At 42.3% G+C, this 20,732-nt stretch overlaps 1 protein-coding gene across 1 annotated transcript in view; it reads left to right on the top strand.

Annotated features, from left to right (window-relative positions):
* atg7 (ATG7 autophagy related 7 homolog (S. cerevisiae)) overlaps positions 1 to 20,732 on the top strand; it is a 204,506-nt gene that overhangs the window by 130,105 nt on the left and 53,669 nt on the right. The gene's annotated exons all lie outside the window — the stretch shown is intronic.

Here is a 20,732-nt window from a genome sequence, read left to right as displayed (position 1 = left end):
GTTTAAACTTTCCCCGCACTTGAACATTTTAGTGATTTTTTTTATTTGCTTTACCAAAACATGTTTAGATTTTTATTTAAAACGTGTGTTTGTACAGCAAAAGAAATTCACTTAAAGTTGTTCAAGAGTGGGAAACATGTTTTTTGTACTTTTTTTTTTGGTAGTTTAATACAAAATACAATATTTTGCCTGTGTTAATTGAACTACAAAGACATTTTGCAATTAATCAATTAATTCAATCATTTAAAAAAAATAACCCCAGAAGCAGAATAAGGAATTTACAGGCAGAAAATCTATTATGTTCCACTGTTTATTCTGCCCCAGATTTCATGGAACAGTTTTGGTTTATCAATGTGCTATCACGAGGACCAGATTGCTTTGAGCAAGGAAAGGCTTCTCAGCCATCTGTAATTCCAATTTTTCCTTGGGCTTCCTTTCTTGTTTTCCAATTGATCTTTCATACAGGGCAAGAAAGATCAATTTGTCTACCTTCTTTCTTACAGGGCAGCTCACTACCTGTATCCCATCGTTACTGAGATGTAGGGATGTTCTGAGCATCAGGTGACTAATTGGCAGTACTGTGGCTTATTGTTGAAAAGACTTGAAAAGGACTTTTTTTCTCCCATTTATCTAACTTTAGTGCAGTGCTGCATATTATACTGTTTAAAAATTGTTTGACGTGCCCATCTGTAAACTGAGTTGAGACAGCTGAGCAATCATATAGTCTGTTGCTTTCAGGGCCCAATATCAAATGCTCATTTTTCAAACAGTCTGCAGCAAGAGGGTTAAAAGTTCACCATCTGGCGAGCCGTCCAAACATACAGAACTATGTAAAGTGTAATTGCTGTAACATGGTTTATACTTTCCCTCTAATTCAATGTCAGAGCAAGGTTTCAACCTTTTTAAAAAGGATGTACTGCTTTAACTGCTTCAATTGCTGTGTTTTCTTGTCCCACTTGGAAATAATTAATGTATGACTTATTTAGTGGTTGTCATTTTGCTAAACCTTCACCGTTCGTATCATTTTAAAAGCCAAACTCACTTTGCATACTGCTAAACCTGGGTAACAGTTTTGATCTGCCAACTGTCTCTTATTTCAGTTTGTGCCAACACCTGACAGGGATATTATTTCCACTTTGTCCCCATCTAAAAATCCTGTCCCACTATACGTGTTCATTCCAAGAGCTCGCCCGAGTTTGCCCTGTTTCGAACTCGGAGATTTACGGTAATGGCCGCTCGTCGGTACTCGGGGCTCTCGTGGACATTTTTCAACGTGTTGAAAAATCTTCCCGAGTCTTCCCGAGCTTACCTGCCGTTAGCGAGTCTTCCCGAGTACCCGCCGTTAGCGTTACGAGCCGCTAAGAGACGTCCCCGAGCTCCGACGTACCCGCTACGTTCATTCTCCGTGCTTACCACGAGTTTGATTTTTTTTTAAACTCGGGAGAGCTCTTGGAATGAACTCGTACAGTGGGACAGGGCTATTAGGTTTATCTTTGACACCAGATTTAGGCTGCCATTACATTATGACTGCGGGTTCATGAGAATGTGACATTACCACATGCCATCTCTGTGTACTGCGTGTACACTTTTACCTGTCCATGCAGTCAGTCTTTTCAGCTCTTTTTGCACAATATTGAGCTAAACATATTCTGTAACCTCCTGATATATTTTGGAAGAAATACATATCTTGCCATTTGAGAATACATGTCAGATAATATGACATTGAATTATTTTTGGAAAACAATTCAAACTGCAGATGCTGGAATCTAAAACATTGCAGAACTTCTAGAACTAAGTCAGTCCAGCAGCATTTGAGGGAAGAGAAAGCATTTAATATTTCTGCTCTGAACATTAATTGGTTTCTGTTTCGACAGACACTGCTGAGGCCTAGTATATCTGATTTTGTTCTATCCGGCTATAGAAATGCAAATCATCCCTGATATTTTGCAGCGTATTTGAGAAAATACTTGAAGTAATGTGTTTGCTTGTTCATTTACCATTCAATCCGCCACAGTGAAACCAATTAAAATAGATTCTTTGTTATTGGAAATACATATAGGTTTCGTTTTGTTAATCAGTCCCTTCAAATGGACAAATTCAATTTGTTATTTTTTTTGTTATTGAGTTTTCTTTTATTCATATATGTGATGTGAATACTGCCGGCCAGGCTAGCAATTAATGATCATTCATAGATAGGCAGCATCTCTCAATCTCCAACTCTCAGTCTGAAGAAGGGTCTCGACCCGAAACATCGCCCATTCCTTCTCTCCAGAGCTGCTGCCTGTCACGCTGAGTTACTCCAGCATTTTGTGCCTATCTTCGGTGTAAACTAGCATCTGCAGTTCCTTCCCACACAATAATCATTCATAGTTGCCCTTGACAGGTTGGTAATGGACAGGAGTGGTGGAAGCAGTGCCATCAGAGAGCCAGTTCCAGTATTCTGAACAAGCCTCAATGAAGGAAGAGCAAGAGATTTCAAGGTCAGGATAGTGTGACAGAGAGGCGTTTTTGGATGGTGCTATTCCCAATAAGATGCTGTCTGCATTGTTTATGGGAATTGAACAATAACATGTAGGAGGTTATACAAAAAAAGATGGAGAAACTCAGCGGGTGCAGGAGCATCTATGGAGCGACGGAAATACGCAACGTTTCGGGCCGAAACCCTTCGGAAGAAGGGTTTCGGCCCGAAACGTTGCCTATTTCCTTCGCTCCATAGATGCTGCTGCACCCGCTGAGTTTCTCCAGCTTTTTTGTGTAACCTTCGATTCTCCAGCATCTGCAGTTCCCTCTTAAATAACATGTAGGAGCTGGTGAAGCGTCTCAACCTGATGGTCGACTGTCCATTTCTCTCCACAGATGCTACCTGGTCTGCTGAGTTCCTCCATCAGTTTTTTTTTATCGGGCAGTAATTCAGTCTTGTCACATAATTAAAAGTACACCTCTACTTGAATTAATAATTTGTTTCACGGGTATTTGTATAATAACAAAACAACTCCACATCATCTGCCTGTATATTTAAATGCAGAATCACTGGTTGAGATATTGTTACAACAAAGCTTCCAGAGAAGTAAGGCAACTTGAGACTTTCAATGTACCATCAATCACCAGAAGCTAAGCTGTAACTTATCTTTTGGCCTTGCCTCTATCGTTATTGCCAATTCCCGTCTGTTCAGTAAAATGCTTCTCAATTTTGATCAAGCTCATCGATCTACCAAAACGCCCTGCCTTTGGCTTATTGTTAGCTTTTGCTTAGTTTTCTGTGAAGTGCCTTGAGATGTTTCCACCAGCGTTCTGTAAAAATGTAAGTGTGGTCGTGAAATAAATTCATCAAATAGCAAGAGGTGTTGTCACAGAATCTTCTAAGATTTTGTGGTACAAGTTCTCTCCATGTTATGAACATCTGACATATGTACAACCCATAACTGGCAAACGAGTGTGTGGCAAACCAAGGCGGCAGATTTGTTGTGGGGGTAGAGGCATCTTCTGCCACATGGGAACTCAGTTTGCGGCAATGTGAGAGGTATAGATAGGATGGTGGTGGGTGCCTCGAATGCACTGCCAGGGGTGGTGGTGGAGATAGATAAAATAGTGGTGTTTAGGACACATATGAGTATGCAGGGAATGAAATGGATATGGATCTTGTTTAGGCAGATGCAAATTCATCTTGGCATCATGTGGGCTTAATGGCCAGTTCCTGTGCTAGACTGTTCTATGTTCTCATATCTGAATGGTTGAGTTAAACATTTCAGGTTTAACCACATGTTGCCCTTGGTTCACCTATGCTCTTATTTAACCATGTTGGTGGCATTTCCGACTTTCGAACTGTTCAGTTTATAAATATTCTCAGGAATGGGGCAGCCCATCATAACCCGAGGAGGACTTGTGTTATGAAGAGAGTTTTCATAGGCATTTCCTGGGAACAGTTTGTCTTCAGAATTCTCTGCCTTAGCGGACTGTGAATACCCTGCCATTAAGTATATTGAAACCTCAAATCACAGGTATCTGGACACTTGGGATCATGAGATATGGTGATGGTGGGGAAAATAGAATTTAAGAACACCATTGGCTACGATCTTGCAGACTGATGGGGCATGCTCTGGAGATCATATCCTCTTTTGCCGTTATTTATTGTTGTTCTTTTATTTTCTCTTGCCCACCTCTGCACGAGTTATAAAAGAGTAACTGCAGTGTAGGACGGCAGGGTGGCACAGTGGTAGAGTTGATGCCTTACAGCGCCAGAGACACGGTTTCGATCCTGACTCCGGGTGCTGTCTGTACCGACTTTGCAGGTTCTCCATGTGACCTGCACGGGTTTTCTCCGGGTGCTCCGGTTTCCTCCCAAACTCCAAAGCTGTCCAGGTTTGTAGGTTAATTGGCTTAGGTTAAAAATTGTAAATTGTACCTAGTGTGTAGAATAGTGTTTGTGTACGGGGGTTGCTGGTCGGCATGGATTCAGTGGGCCGAAGGCACAGTTTCTAAGCTGCATCTCTAAACTAAACTCAATTAAACTGGTGGGGTGATGGGAAGCTATTTAGCCTTGCACTTAAAAAGGTTCACAAAAGCCTTATTTATATCTTTCGAACAGATGCATGGTAATCCGATCTCAACTTCACCAGTCTTTAACTATAATGCAAAATTCATTGTTATTAAAGAGGGTTCATAGCTGCCAACAGAAAATGAGGCTGATAAAAATCTTTGTTCACACTTTGAAATATATTTAAAAAAACTACAGATCTCTTCAAGTAACCACAGCCTGTAAGTAATGTTAATACTGGTTGATTCTCCTTCATTAAAAATATAAAGGGAATCAAAGAGAGTCTACCTTATCCTTTGATGTTTGTAGCTTGGAGCAAAACAAGAGAATATTGTAGAGTTTGATCAAATCGCAGAGACGAAAGGTGTTGAGTTAATGCACATCTGAGCGGGTGTGTTAATTACAAGTTACAGTGTACTTTAAACTTATTCTGCAGCATAAGTCGCACTGTGCATTGCTGCGCAAATGCTAGCATGTGTGTATAAGTGGTTCTATTTTACATATCCCTATTAAAGATGATGGATCTGTGACCTAATCGCAATAAATTTCTTCTGCACAGAATGAGTTACCCGGGGTTCAAAGTTGACACAGACAGGTTTAGAATCTGATCACAACACTGTCAATGTGCCTCTGGTATTACATTCACTGTCTGTCAGCTTTTTTGTCCATTACTATAGATGAGTGGGACACAAATGACATATGTAACATTCACAGGTGCTCTTTGCCTGATGAGATTGTTCTCTCCTATTTTAAACTCTCCCATCGTGAGAGGTATTTCTTCCAAAAAGATGCAAACTGTCCTCACCGTCACATTATCCCTCTGAGGATGGGACATTTCTAATTCATTCACATCTCCCATATGTGCAAAACATTGATCTCTGCAGAAAGCTAATGGGGCTGTCCCACTGTACGAGCTAATTCAAGAGCTCTTCCGAGTTTTAAAAAAAAATCAAACTCGTGGAAGCACGTAGAATGTACGTAGCGGGTACGTCGGAGCTCGGGACGTCTCGTAATCTCGTTGCACAAATGTGCAATGACAATAAAAGATATTATCTTAGCGGCTCGTACTCGGGAAGTACTCGGGAAACGCGGTAAGCTCGGGAAGACTCGTGAAGATTTTTCAATATGTTGAAAAATGACCACGAGAGCCCCGAGTACCTACGAGCGGCTATTACCGTAATTCTCCGAGTTCGAATCAGAGGAAACTCGGGAGAACTCTTGAATTAGCTCGTAGAGTGGGACAGCCCCATTAAATCTTTTCAGTCTGTATCTGTTATGTTTTCAAAAGAGATATTCAGTTTTACTTGTGCAAGGACTAATTTTCTTTTCCCAAACAACATTAATTTGGTGTCCTTGAAGTAATTTATTGACGTTCGGCCTAATACTTAATGGTCGATGTGACTACTGGCAGTTACCTCAGTCTAAGGCATCGGTGTGCATGTAAGCCAACCGGTGACACAACTAAAGTATTTTAGCACGGTACCAGCCGGTCTTCAGCTACCACTGAAGCCATTCCTGCTTTAAACAAGCAGGACATTTTTGAAAGAATGACGTAGGCCGTGGGCAGCGAAGGCATTGGTGAAAAATAACTTTTGATTACTCTCGCATATCAGACCAAATGGCTGTTTTCCATACTGTAAGCTTCTTGTTTCTATAATCATTCCCAGAAAACGGAGCAATTTGAATTTGTATGTTTAAGAAAGAACTGCAGATGCTGGAAAAATCGAAGGTCGACAAAAATGCTGGAGAAAATCAGCGGGTGAGGCAGCATCTATGCAACGAAGGAATAGGTGAGGTTTCGGTCGAGACCCTTCTTCAGACTGATGTGGGGGTGGGGGGGCGGGAAGAATAAAGGAAGAGGCGGAGACAGTGGGCTGTGGGCTGTGGGCGAGCTGGGAAGGGGAGGGGAAGGAGGGAGAAAGCAAGGACTACCTGAAATTGGAGAAGTCAATGTTCATACCGCTGGGGTGTAAACTAACCAAGCGAAATATGAGGTGCTGCTCCTCCAATTTGCGGTGGGACTCACTCTGGCCATGGAGGAGGCCCAAGGCAAAAAGGTCAGATTTGGAATGGGAGGGAGAGTTGAAGTGCTGAGCCACTGGGAGATCAGGTTGGTTAATGCAGAGCTGCCAAGTAGTACGGATTTTCCGTATTCTGTACGGAAATACGATAAAAATACGGATGTACGGATTTGCTTTGTAAAATACGGATTTTTTTAAAAAATCAGCCCAAATTCCTGTTTCATCCCAAAATTTCTCCCAATTTTGCTAGCCCTTGCTGTCTCCTCCCCTTCCTTCACCTTCGAGCTGTCTCCTCCCGTCCCCCCCGCCCTCGGGCTCCTCCTCCTCCCTTTTTCTTTCCTTCTCCCCCCCACCCCCCATCCCCCATCAGTCTGAAGAAGGATTTTGGCCTGAAACGTCGCATATTTCCTTCGCTCCATAGATGCTGCTGCACCCGCTGAGTTTCTCCAGCATTTTTGTGTACCTCCTGTTTCATCTTGCTGCTTAAAAAAGGCAAGGATATAAAAAGTCATACTGTAACTAAGAAATTATAGCAGAATGAAATCTATTAGTATTTTAAATTTCAAGATCTGGATGATTATTTTTGTACGGTTTGATCTGCATGTCCCGCTACAGGTTTAAACAGCGCTGTCAGTTTAGCGCGTGGGAATTTAAACAAACAGCGCTATGGGTTCTAATTATAGCGCTACAAGCTGGAGCGCTATTGCCTTTACACACAGCGCTATGGCCACAGCGCTATGGGTCACAGACTGTTCAAAGAGGGAGTGAGAGGGAGGGAGAAGGAAAGAGGGAGTGAGAGGAGGGGGGAATAAGAGAGGGAGGGAGAAAAAAGGGAAGAAGAGAGGGAGGGAGAGCAGGACGGAGGGAGAGGGAGGGAGAGAGGGAGTCTTCCAAATTGGCTTCTACATCATCATCTAGTGCTAAAAGCAGGAAGCAGTCGTTCAAACAGAAGTATACAAAGAGATGGCAATGAATGCATTGTCAAGTAAGGTGCGCAGAAGACATGTCAATTAGTAGCAAAGGTATGCACTCTTGTACTCTGACATGGGTATGACATAAAAATACAACATTATTTTCAGCAAAGTGGCGCTGCGTAAAAATACTGATTTCCTCAGCAAGATACTGATTTTCAGGTACTAGAATACTCTGACAAAACTTGGCAGCTCTGTTAATGCGAACTGAGCGGAGGTGTTGGGCGAAGCGATCGCCAGGCCTGCGCTTGGTCTCACCGATGTAGAGCAGTTGACACCTAAAATTGGTGCTTTTTTTAGACTGTTTATCTGGCACCTAATTTTTTCAAAATGTTGACTTTGCAGCATCTAACTTACTTTTTGTCTTCATCACAATATAACCTCTTTGCAAGAGCTACATGACATTCATAAGCACTTAAAGACCTCTTGGGAATCGTGGAGCTTGGGATAAACTTGAATTTGCACTCGGAAGCCTGACATCAGGATGTATTCCTCCATGTGTATTGCTTGACTTTATATAAAATGAATTGGTGTGGAGAGTATTCCACCTTGTCAAGGCTGGGATGCAACCATTGGGGGTAGCCCGGTGGCACAGTGGTAGAGTTGTTGCCTTACAGCACCAGGGACCCAGGTTCGATCCTAACTAGGGGTGCTTGTGTGTACGGAGTTCGCACTTTCTCCCCGTGACCTGCGTGGGTTTTCTCCAGGATGTTCGGTTTCCTCCCACACTCCAAAGACGTACAGGATTGTAGGTTAATTGACGGCATATATGTAAATTGTCCCTAGTGTGAAGGATCGTGTGAATGTGCGGGGATTGCTGGTCAGTACGGATTCGGTGGGCCGAAGGGCCTGGTTCCGTGCTGTATCTCTAAACTAAAACTAAACTAACCAGAGTTTTTGCGACAAAAGTAAAGAAAAATTCATTCTCTAACTTAGATTTTCAATATCCTAGTGGTTTAAGTTTATCCACAGATTCACATGAGTTGAAACAGATAGCTATAAATAGTCAAGATGAATCTTTGGTTGTTTATCATCTTGATAAAAACCACAGTTGTGTACATTACATTGGACTGGTAATTTAATATCATCGATGTTCAAACTGAATAATCGCAGATGTGCATATAAATGTTCCAAGCTGTCTTTGATTTGAAACTGTTTATATGTGAATTATTTGGCAGCACAGTGGTGCAGCTGGTAGAGCTACTGCCTCACGATGCCAGAGATCCAGGTTTGTAGATGAATGGCCTCTGTGAATTGCCCCTTATGTGTAAGAGGTAGATGAGAAAGTGGAATAACATAGAACTGAAGTGAATATGTGATCGAAGGGCAATGTCAACTCAGTTGGTCAAAGTACTAGCTTCCTTGTTGTATCTTTCGATCAATCTGGTCGCTTGTAGAAGATAGGATTAACAATGAGAATTTTTCCCATGAGAAAAGACCAGTGATATTTGATTCGACCATTTGATACAATGCATGAACATGAGAAAGGCCAATTGGTCCACCCTTGTATCTACATTTCTCTGTAGGGCAACTTGATTTATTCATAAACACATCTATTAGAAGAAAAGGAGGCCATCCAGTCTCCAGATCTTCTGTTCTTCAATGAGATTATAGCTGATCTCTGATTTACTTCCCTTGATAATATCATCTAGCCAAAATCCCCAACTCGTACTCTTAAATTTCATCCCTTGGGGATTTATAAAAACACTGCTGATCCATTGACAACTTGGTGGATTTTTCTATCTGCTGCTTCCCGTTTGGGTGTTGGTTAAATGGATATATTTCTAAAATTACTTTTTCCAGATGCTTCCTTTATAAAAACTTTAGATCTATCATCATTGTATAGGGAAAATATTATCAAATTTAAATAAACAATTCTAGTAGCAAAAGTAAAGATAAAACCTTATAGTGCTGGAACAAAACTAAAAATATGGTCGCATTTTGATGAATTAAGAAATGGTCATTGAGAGCAACGTGATTTCTATGATTAACGTATACTTCCAAAATATGCTACATAATGGTCTTGTCATCTTGATTGAAGGCTATGGAATAAAAAGGGCTGTAGCAGCATGGCTAGAAAATTCATTCAGTTACCAGAAACAGAGAACAGTAACAAAATATTCACAAAATAAGACACAAAGTGCTGGAGTAACTCAGCAGGTCAGGCAGGATCCCTGGAGAACATGTTCTTTGGGGATGCTGCCTGTCCTGCTGAATTACTCCAGCACTTTGTCTCTTTTCTTAATTGTAATAAAAGCTTGCCTGGCGGCAAATGTACGGTGGACTTCACCAGAAGTGGATGTGAAGACAACTGCTTTTCTTAACCACTTGGTTTTAGATGAACAAGGTACAACTTTCAAATTTGTTGATTCACAAAAAATGAAAGTGTAGTGAACTGAGAGGAAATCGGCAATAGACTTCAAAGGAATAAAAGTACATTTTGATAAGAAGAATGGAAAAAGGCAATATAAACAACAAGGCACCATTCTAAAAGGGATACTAGAACAGTCTGTGTCTAGTTTTTTTTCCAATGTAGCTAAGCAGATTGAAAATTGATTAGAAAAACCAAACAAGATCCCAGGCTTTATAAATAGAGCCAAATCTCTTAAAAAACAAGACATCGTGATGAAGCTTTAAAACACTGATTCAGCCACATGCTGTATCAGGAGTGTGCCCAATTCTGAGTGCCATGCTCTATGAAAGAAATGAAGGCTGCAAGAGAGAAGCAAGAGTGTACATATTTTATTCAGCTTGTTATTGTCGCATGTACCACGGTACAGTCAGAAGCTTCTTGTTGCGTATTATCCAATCAATGAAATGACTATACATGATTCCAACAAGCCGTCCACAGTGTACGGATACAAGATAAAGGCTATAATGTTTTGTGCAAGGTAAAGTCCAGTCAAGTGTGATTAAAGAAAGTTTGATGGTCTCCAATGAGGTAGATGGGAGGTCAGGGTGGTTCCCGAGTTGGTGGGAGGGCGGTTAAGGTGCCTGATAACAGTTGGGAAGTAAATTTGTCTCTGAATCTGGAGGAATGTGTTTTCAAACATCTGTACCTTGCCTGATGGGAGAAGAGGGAGAAACCGGGGTGAGACTGGTCTTTGATTATGCTGGTGTAGATGGAGTAAATGGAAGGCAGTTTGGTTTGCGTGATGGTGTGGGCAACATCCACAACTCGCTGCAATTTCTTGCGGTCACGGGTGGAGCTGTTCCCAAACCACGCTGTGATGCATCCCGATATAATGCTCTCTAGTGCACATCTGAAGAAGTTGGTGAAGGTTGTTAGGGACCTGCCGAACTTCCTCGGTGTTCTATGGTGGTGTGGTGTGGTGTGCTTTCTTGGCCAGTGCTTAAATGTGGCTGGTCCAGGAGAAATTGCTGGTGATATTCACCACTACGAACTTGAAACTTTCAACCATCTCTTCTTTTCGGAAACGGGCCTTTCGGCCCACCGAGTCCGCACCGACCAGCCGTCCTCGTGTAACCATATAACCATATAACAATTACAGCACGGAAACAGGCCATCTCGGCCCTACAAGTCCGTGCCAAACAACTTTTTTCCCTTAGTCCCACCTGCCTGCATTCATACCATAACCCTCCATTCCCTTCTCATCCATATGCCTATCCAATTTATTTTTAAATGATACCAACGAACCTGCCTCCACCACTTCCACTGGAAGCTCATTCCACACCGCTACCACTCTCTGAGTAAAGAAGTTCCCCCTCATGTTACCCCTAAACTTCTGTCCCTTAATTCTGAAGTCATGTCCTTTTGTTTGAATCTTCCCTATTCTCAAAGGGAAAAGCTTGTCCACATCAACTCTGTCTATCCCTCTCATCATTTTAAAGACCTCTATCAAGTCCTCCCTTAACTTTCTGCGCTCCAGAGAATAAAGACCTAACTTATTCAACCTATCTCTGTAACTTAGTTGTTGAAACCCAGGCAACATTCTAGTAAATCTCCTCTGTACTCTCTCTATTTTGTTGACATCCTTCCTATAATTGGGCGACCAAAATTGTACACCATACTCCAGATTTGGTCTCACCAATGCCTTGTACAATTTTAACATTACATCCCAGCTTCTATACTCAATGCTCTGATTTATAAAGGCTAGCATACCAAAAGCTTTTTCTTACCACCCTATCTATATGAGATTCCACCTTCAAGGAACTATGCACAGTTATTCCCAGATCACCTCTGTTCAACTGTATTCTTCAATTCCCTACCATTTACCATGTACGTCCTATTTTGATTTGTCCTGCCAAGGTGTAGCACCTCACATTTATCATCATTAAACTCCATCTGCCATCTTTCAGCCCATTTTTCCAAATGGCCTAAATCACTCTGTAGACTTTAGAAATCCTCTTCATTATCCACAACACCCCCTATCTTGGTATCATCTGCATACTTACTAATCCAATTTACCACCCCTTCATCCAGATCATTGATGTACATGACAAACAACAAAGGACCAAACACAGATCCCTGAGGCACCCCACTAGTCACCTGCCTCCAACCCGACAAACAGCCATCCACCATTACCCTCTGGCTTCTCCCATTCAGCCACTGTTGAATCCATCTTGCTATTCCGGCATTTATACCCAACAGTTGAACCTTCTTAACCAACCTTCCATGAGGAACCTTGTCAAAGGCCTTACTAAAGTCCATATAGACAACATCCACTGCTTTACCCTCGTCAATTTCCCTAGTAACCTCTTCAAAAAATTCAAGAAGATTTCAAGGCACAAATCCATGTTGACTGTTCCTAATCAGACCCTGTTTATCCAGATGCTTATATATATTATCTCTAAGTATCTTTTCCATTAATTTGCCCACCACTGAAGTCAAACTAACAGGTCTATAATTGCTAGGTTTACTCTTAGAACCCTTTTTAAACAATGAAACAACATGCGCAGTACGCCAATCCTCGGGGTCTATTCCCGTTTCTAATGACATTTGAAATATTTCTGTCATAGCCCCGGCTATTTCTACACTAACTTCCCTCAATGTCCTAGGGAATATCCTGTCAGGACCTGGAGACTTAACCACTTTTATATTTTTCAAAAGTGTCAGTACTTCTTTTACTTTGAAACTCATAGTATCCATAGCTACTCTACTCGTTTCCCTTACCTCACATAATTCAATATCCTTCTCCTTGGTGAATACCGAAGAAAAAAAATTGTTCAATATTTCCCCCATCTCTTTTGGCTCTGCAGATAGCTTCCCACTCTGTCTCTCCAATGGACCAATTTTATCCCTCGTCATCCTTTTGCTATTAATATAGCTGTAGAAACCCTTTGGATTTACTTTCACCTTACTTGCCAAAGCAACCTCATATCTTCTTTTAGCTTTTCTAATTTCTTTCTTAAGATTCTTTTTACATTCCTTATACTCCTCAAGCACCTCATTTACTTCATGCTGCCTATAATTATTGTAGATCTCCCTCTTTTTCCGAACAAGATGTCCAATTTCCCTTGAAAACCAGGGCTCTTTCCAATTTTTACTGTTTCCTTTCAACCAAACAGGAACATAAAGGTTCTGTACTCTTAAAATTTCCCCTTTAAATGTCCTCCATTTCTCTTCTACATCTTTCCCATAAAACAAAATGTCCCAGTTCACTCCATTTAAATTGTATTGTATTGTATTGAATTCAAATTTATTGTCATTGTCTCAATTTGAGACAACGAAATGAATTTCCCTTACAGGCAGTATCATAAAAAAAATCACAAAGAAATAATAAAAATAAATAATAAATAAATAATAAAACATATTAAAAATAAAATTGAAATTGAATTAAAATGTAAAAAAAGCACAAATACAGAAGTCCACGACACAACATAACATAAATGGCACCAAGGTGAGGATGGCACCATAGTCCAGCCAGCCTCCCCTCCGTGTTCATCCGTGGACGGGGCCTTCCGAGCACCTGCAGTCGCCGCCCCGGGTGGCCCGATGTTCAGGCCCTCACGCCGGGCTGGTGGGACGCCGACGCCGAACCCCGACGGTGAGCATCCTCCTCCTCAGCGGCCCGGACCTTCTGATCAGCCGCCTCCCGTGTGCCGGAGTCTGCAGCTCCCAATTCCACAGGCCGAGCTGGGCAGAATCGCAGGACCCCGCGCTGTCCATCAGCGCCGCCCGCGTTGGGAGCTCCGCAAACCGCAGCTCCAGGATGTCGGTGCAGCAGGTCCAGCACTCCGGGCTCCAGACGGCGACCCCCGGTAAGGCATCGCCAGCCCCGCGATGTTTCAACGCTGTCCCGCCGCTGCTGGAGCTCCGGTCGATCCCGGCAGGAAAGGCCGCGCCAATCCAGGTAGGTAGGCCGCTGTGGGGGGAGGGGGGGGGGGGGGCGAGGACGCGACTCGAATAATAGTCGCGTACTCACCAGGAAGCGGCTGAAGGACGGTATCCCCCGCACCGTGCCCTCTTCCCCCACATAAAAACACAAAAAAACACAAAGAAATACACTTTTACATAACTAAATAAACAAAAAAACAAAAAGATACCGGGCTGTAGGTGGAGGCTGCTGGCACCAGCGCCACCGGAAGTACAATACCGGACGTACAATAAATCATCTCGCATCTCATTAAAGTTAGCCTTTCTCCAATCAAAAATCTCAACCCTAGGTCCAGTTCTGGCCTTCTCCATAATAATATTGAAACTAATGGTATTGTGATCACTGGACCCGAAGTGCTCCCCAACGCATACCTCCGCCACCTGTCAGACGGAAACCGAATATCTCAGAGAAAATCCACACGGTTACGGGGAGCACGTACATACTCCATACAGACTGCACCCATGGACAGGATGGAACCCGGGTCTACTCGCAGTAAGGCGCTGTAAGGCTACAACTCTACCGCTGCGCCACCGTATCGCCCTACAGACAGTGGGACTATCTGTATTTCTCTTACGTGAAACGGTCGAGACTAAATGGTCTCCTTCCAAGCTGTAAGAATTCTGTGACTCGAACTATTGACTGGGTACGATTATTACCAGAATAATCAATCTTATGGACCTGTCCCACTTACGCAACTTTTTCGGCGACTGCCGGCACCTTTCATAGGTTGTTGCAGTTCGGCGAAAATTATCATCATATTGAAAATCCAGCGGCGACCAGAAAGACGCTACGACTCTTTGGGCGTCTGAGGAGACGACTCACCACCATACAGGCGACACCCTGGCGACATTCGCGGGGTGAAGCCCGTATGGTCGTGTGTAGTCGCCCAAAGAGTCATACCTTGTTCTAGTCGCCGCTGGATTTTTCAACATGTTGAACATTTTCGGCGACCTGCAACGACCCATGACAGGTTCCGGCAGTCGCCAAAAAAGTCGCATAAGTGGGACAGGTCGATTAGAATAGTTTGAATTCATGTCCCAGATGAAAATGTATTACTTTGCCACCTAGTATCCTTAACTGGAGAAAATTCTGCTCAAAACATTTGACCGATCCTGAAAGGGTTTTTTTTTTGTTCGTAGTTAAATGAGTCAACTCGTTGACTTGTGGGGGTTTGTTTTACTCCAGAGACATAATGTTCCAAGGAAATTAAACCTTGGTCGTCCTTTAATATTGTGTTTTGTGAAAAGAATACGAAAATCTCACATGTCCACATCCCTCAAGTGTCCGCTCACCTTTGATTCGGGAAAGGAACTCGCTCTCAGATTTCACATCGATGGATGTCCCTGTTTGAACCCATGGGCCCACTCTCACATGACAAACAGCTGGTCTAATGGCTTCAGTTCCAGCAAATTGAGGTCATCAGCTCCAGACTTATGGCGTATGGTATGTGACAGAGTTGTCTTTGGAACTAAAAGTAGTGTGTTGGATTCAATCTTTAGGGAACCATTACTTAGCAAGGGTTAATCATTGCATTTTTCTCTCTTAAAAGTATCAACTGGGAACAATTAATTAAACCTTCCTGCAGTCTACTGAAACACCGACTGCTCTAGTCTGCTTGCTGCAGCATGTCCATAACCGTGCCCTGCAGCTTGCTTTTTAAAAAAAGTCTGCAGTTTTATTCCTAACCATATTTTGCCAGCTGCCTATCCATTTATTGCATAATATTTCCTGCGAGCTTCATATCACTAATTGGATCAAATCAAACATTGAAGATTACTGCATAGTTTTCTTGTAAATTGCTTGGGAACGTTATAACCTTAATTTTAAAAAATCCAATTCTCCCATTGTTTCTTGATTAACATAATCAAAAATAATTTAGCAGTATTTGTTTTGAGTGAGCACAGCGCCGTATAAGCATGCCCAAAAGCACGTACCAAGCTCTCTGGTTGGCAAGAGCGCAGTTTACATCCAGCAGTGTAGGTCAGTGCTTTTGCTCTGAGCCACCATCTCAAACTGTGAGACTTTCACAGCAACAGCAGCTACCCGAACACCAGCTCTGTTGATGCTGCTTCTGGTTTTTGTGGTCATTGGGGGTTTCTTTTCCGTAACAGGAAGCATTTCCAAATTGTTTAACCCCTTTGATTAAAAAGGTAAATGGATTTTAACGTTTATTTCTGTTTCAGTCTGATGTTTTCAAGAGGGTTGATTTGAGTTTATTTTATTTATAAAAAGATTGCTTTTTAAGTGGCGAGCAGTAAAGATTTTTGTCAGTGATGAAACTTAGAATGAAATTAATGTGAATTTTCACAAAATTAAAGAACCTCATGCATGCACTCGACATTTGATAAATCTATAATCTATATGATAGGCTTTACAAAGGAAATGCTTGGTAATTCAAAGCGCAATGATATCTCAATTAAATCTGTTTATTATTCCATTAGCCATTAATACAGAATGTAGCTTTTCCAATTAATGCCAGAGGCAATAAAATCTGATTAATTAATCGTGAACAAAGCAATCTGATTTACAGTTAAAATTGATTAATTGGCCTTGGCTTATCAAAAAAGGCAAATTTGATTAAGGGTTTTTTTTGCTTTGAGCAGAAGAAAGCCACATTAATATCTGCTTTGTTTGTTCCAGAATTTTTCTTGCTTGTAAAACAGGCGCTTGTTATGACAATGGCATAAGATATAACCTCTGTGGATCCAGAATTCCAATTCTAAATTATCTTATGACGTGGAAGGAGGCTCCTCGGTTCACTCATCCCTTCCCACCCAAAGCACCCCCTCCCAAGGCACTTTCTGTCAGGTGTCGGAGTGTTATGGGGACAAGGCAGGAGAATGGGGTTAGGAGGGAAAGATAGTTCAGCCATGATTGAATGGCGGAGTTCAACTTGATGGGCTGAATGGCCTAATTCTACTCCAATTCCTACTCCAATTACTTTCCCTTGCGACCGCACAAGATGCCACATTTGTCCCTATATCTCCTCCCTCGTCTCCATCTAGTGATCCTGACAGCCCTTCTAGGTGAGACAGAGGTCCACGTGCTCCTCCTCCAACCTCATCTACTGCATACGATGTTCCTGATGTGGTCTCCTTTACATCGGCAATGCCAAGCATAGACAAAGTGACTGTTTCACCAAACAGATGAGCTACGACCACCATTGTCTGCAGGATCTCCCAGTCACGAACCATTTTAACTGCCATTCCCATTCTCATTCTGACCTTTCTGTCCTGGAGCTCAGTCTTTGCCAGAGTGAGGCCACAGCACGCACAGACAGGAGGAGCTGCACCTCGTATTCCATTGGGATAGCTTACAACCCAACAGTATGAACATGCAATTCTCAACTTTAGGTAACCTCTACAAATCACCCGCCCCCCCCTCCCCTTTCCCTCCCCCAAAATCCCCTTACGTTTATTTCCCACCACCCCACCCCCCTCTGGCCCTGAGCCCTGGCTGGTCTTACACCTTATCTCTTACCCTCCCTTCCACCTGCATTCCTAAAGAATTTGTCAACGCGATGACTTCGTCAATCTTCTAATGTCACAATTCACGACGCTACTCCTTTTATCTCGCACCTTGTGTGTGTTCATCTCTGGCCAGTGTCCAACCAGCTGCCCATCAACCTTGCCTGGGCTTACTTATGACGTGCCGTGCTTAGTTCTGCCACTCCACTCTTCTAGCTTGCATTCACCCCACCCCTGCAATCAGACTGAAGAAGGGTCCAAGCCCAAAACATCACCTATCCATGTTCTCCAGAGATGCTGCCTGACCCATGGGTTACTCCGGCATTTTGGGTCTTTCCCTGGCATCCAACATTGCTTTGCAGGCAAATGATTACTATTTGCTGAGCCGTAAATTGTATAATGTTCCCTGTGTTGATAAACACCATGAAAGAGAATAAATGTAACCAGAATCAAAATCTTGAAGGTTCAGAACTTTGCCAGTTCCAAACGGGAACTTTCTCAGCAAAATAAACAGACAAATCCATTCGTGATTTGGTAGTTCTTTCATAACACTGTTTGCGCAAATAGAGGTTGCAAGTGGCAAAACAGTGACATTAGTGTTCTCTCTGTACAACATAGAACAGTACAGTACATGAATGGGCCCTTCGGCCCACACTGTTTGTGCCAAACATGATGCCAAGTTAAACTGATCTCATCTGCCTGTACATGATACATTGCCTCTATTCACTGTACTTCCATGTGCCAATCCAAAAGCCTATTAAAGGCCACTATCATATCTGCCTCCGCTTCCACCAATACCCTTGGCAATGTGTTCCAGACCCCCACCACTTCGTAGAAAAAAAACTTGCTCTGCACATCTCTATTGAACTTTCCCCCGTCTCACCTTGTAGCTGTGGCCTCTACTGTTGGACAGCTCCATCCAGGGGTAAATGTTCAGACTGTCTACCTTATCTATGCCCCTCACAATTTTATAGGCTTCTATCAAGTCTCCCCTCCACCTCCGAATGATGTTTTGTCTACCCTTGAATTCTGTAACCCATATTTCTCAAATAAGCTAAGCAATTTTGCTTACCACATGCAATGAAGATTCTGCAAGAAACATCTTTAAATTAATATTTGTAAACCGTCTTGGTGATGTAGAATAGAATTTTACAATCCAGATTGGTTGCAAATTCAGAAGATGTTGACTGCTATCCTATCCGGGCAGACATACTAATTTCTGATGGAATTCTCAATTCAGGGTGATAATTTTTGCATAATTCACAAGATGTTAGACTTCCTGTCATTTACCAGTGGCTAAAATAGAGAGATGACCAGGTTGTCTGAGGAAACCAAGAAGGTTGATGAGGGCAGGGCAATGTATTTAATCTCCATGGATAATAACAAAGCCTTTGATGTGGTTCAGCATGATAGGCTGTACTCGAAAGTCAGTTAGCGTAGGATCAAGGGAGAGCTAGCTAATTAGATATGCTGTGACTGTAACCCAGGTCACATCTTGGCCATGGGTGTTTGTCTGTACGGAGTTTGGACGTTCTTCCCTGTGACCTGCGTGGGTTTTCTCTAAGAACATCGGTTTCCTCCCGCATTCCAAATACATCCACGTTTGTAGGTTAATTGGCTAAGTGCAAATGTGAAAATTGTCCCCAGTGTAGGATAGTGTTAATGTGCGGAGATCACTGGTCGGTGTCAACTTGGCGGGCCAAAGCGCTTGTATCCGCGCTGTATCTCTAAAACTCTTAAAAACTCTATAAACGTATTGGAGTTTCACCTTGTGTATCAGTAAATTAACATTCATAATTCTCGGTTATGTATATTAATTCTGAATAAAAGAGCTCTTCCGATCCAGTTGAGTGGTGCAATTCACAGGAAAATATCTGTGCGGAGTCCTGCGTCTGGTTCGGCAGCCTGAGGTTTTATTTGAAATACTTATCTGGAGATTCAGTTCTTCACTCAGTTGGGCTGGCCACACACATTCCTGTGCTCTGATGAAAAGTGTCTGAACCATACTTCTAACACTTTATTCTCAACTGATGCACAAGCAAATGCTACGCTCAGGAGCACATCCTCTCCCATCAGATCTCTTGGCCCTGATTTTCTACTCCTTAACGTAGGTTCAGAGGTTTCGCCCTTTGGATCTTGTTCGTTCAAACTCTTCAGTCCCAAAACACACCAGTACCCAAACCCTTCCAGCAACTGTTTAGATTTATGTAGAACTAATAATATGGTAAATTTCTCAAAGTCCAGTGAACCAGACTCTGGGGCAGGGTGGAGAAGTCTAGTCTGGTTTTAACTAAATAATGGTTCATCCACATTTTGTTGGGTAAACAGTCTGCTAGGCCACAGCCTAGCCATCATTTGCTTTTACAGGCATATTTCTAATTAGCTTATCCATATTACTATTGAGTATGGTCCCACTGTCCTAATCTTGTCAATTTTGCTTAAGTTTTACTGTGTGCCATGTATTCAATGTCCGTTGGGTAACTCCCTTGCATCTTGAGGTGGCCAGAGTTTACACTGCATTTTGTTTACTGTCTGCATTATATAATGCAACTTGTATGCAAAATGACCACAGACGTCATTCAGTGGGATGTTGGGCATCACTTGCAAGGCCAGCATTTATTGCATATCCTCATTGCCCTTGAATTGAGTGGTTTGTTAGGATATTTCAGAGAGTAATAAAAGAGTCACGCAGTTACATGGACCAGACAAAGTAAATTTACTCGGTTTCCTTTCCCGAAAGGTATTAATGAGCTGTGAGGTTTTTTTTACAAAAATCATGGACATCATTGTTGATGCCAGAATTTGAATTTGACATTTTCAGAACATTTGAAACTGATCTTCATCATGAGTAGCTATCTTAATGTGAGAGACTACTGCAAGTATCAGCATCTGAAGAAAGGTCTGGACCCAATCCCTCCATAGATGCCAGACACAAAGCGCTGGAGTAACTCCGCGGGTCAGGCAGCATCTCTGTAGAGAAGGAATGGGTGAGACCCTTCTACAGACTGATGACCTCCATAGATGCTGCCTGACCCATTGAGTTCTGCCGGCTTTTTTGTTCATTGCTCAAGCTGCATCTGCTTTTGTTTCAGATTTCCATTCTCTGCAGTTCATTGATTTTTAATTACTGCTTAATATTTGGTTGGATTAGTCATTCTATAATTTGTTTGTAAGATAAGTTACTGCAAATATCTGAATCAATGTTAAAGAAATTCAAAAGTTAAATGTTATCGGACATGAAGTAGTGTGAAATGGATGTGAAAGTAGGGAAGTTGCAAAATCCTCTTGAGCTTTCACGAGTTCCCTGGGCCCTGAAGTAGCCTATTGAGAACGTAGGCTATTTCGATTTATGTAGGCCCTGAAGCAGCCTATTGAGTCCACTGATGAATCCTATTGAGAAT

This window comes from Leucoraja erinacea, chromosome 16 (assembly GCF_028641065.1).
Source record: "Leucoraja erinacea ecotype New England chromosome 16, Leri_hhj_1, whole genome shotgun sequence".
NCBI lineage: Eukaryota > Metazoa > Chordata > Chondrichthyes > Rajiformes > Rajidae > Leucoraja > Leucoraja erinaceus.
Note: the sequence above shows the minus strand (reverse complement) of the source record. Positions and strands in the feature narration are given on the sequence as shown.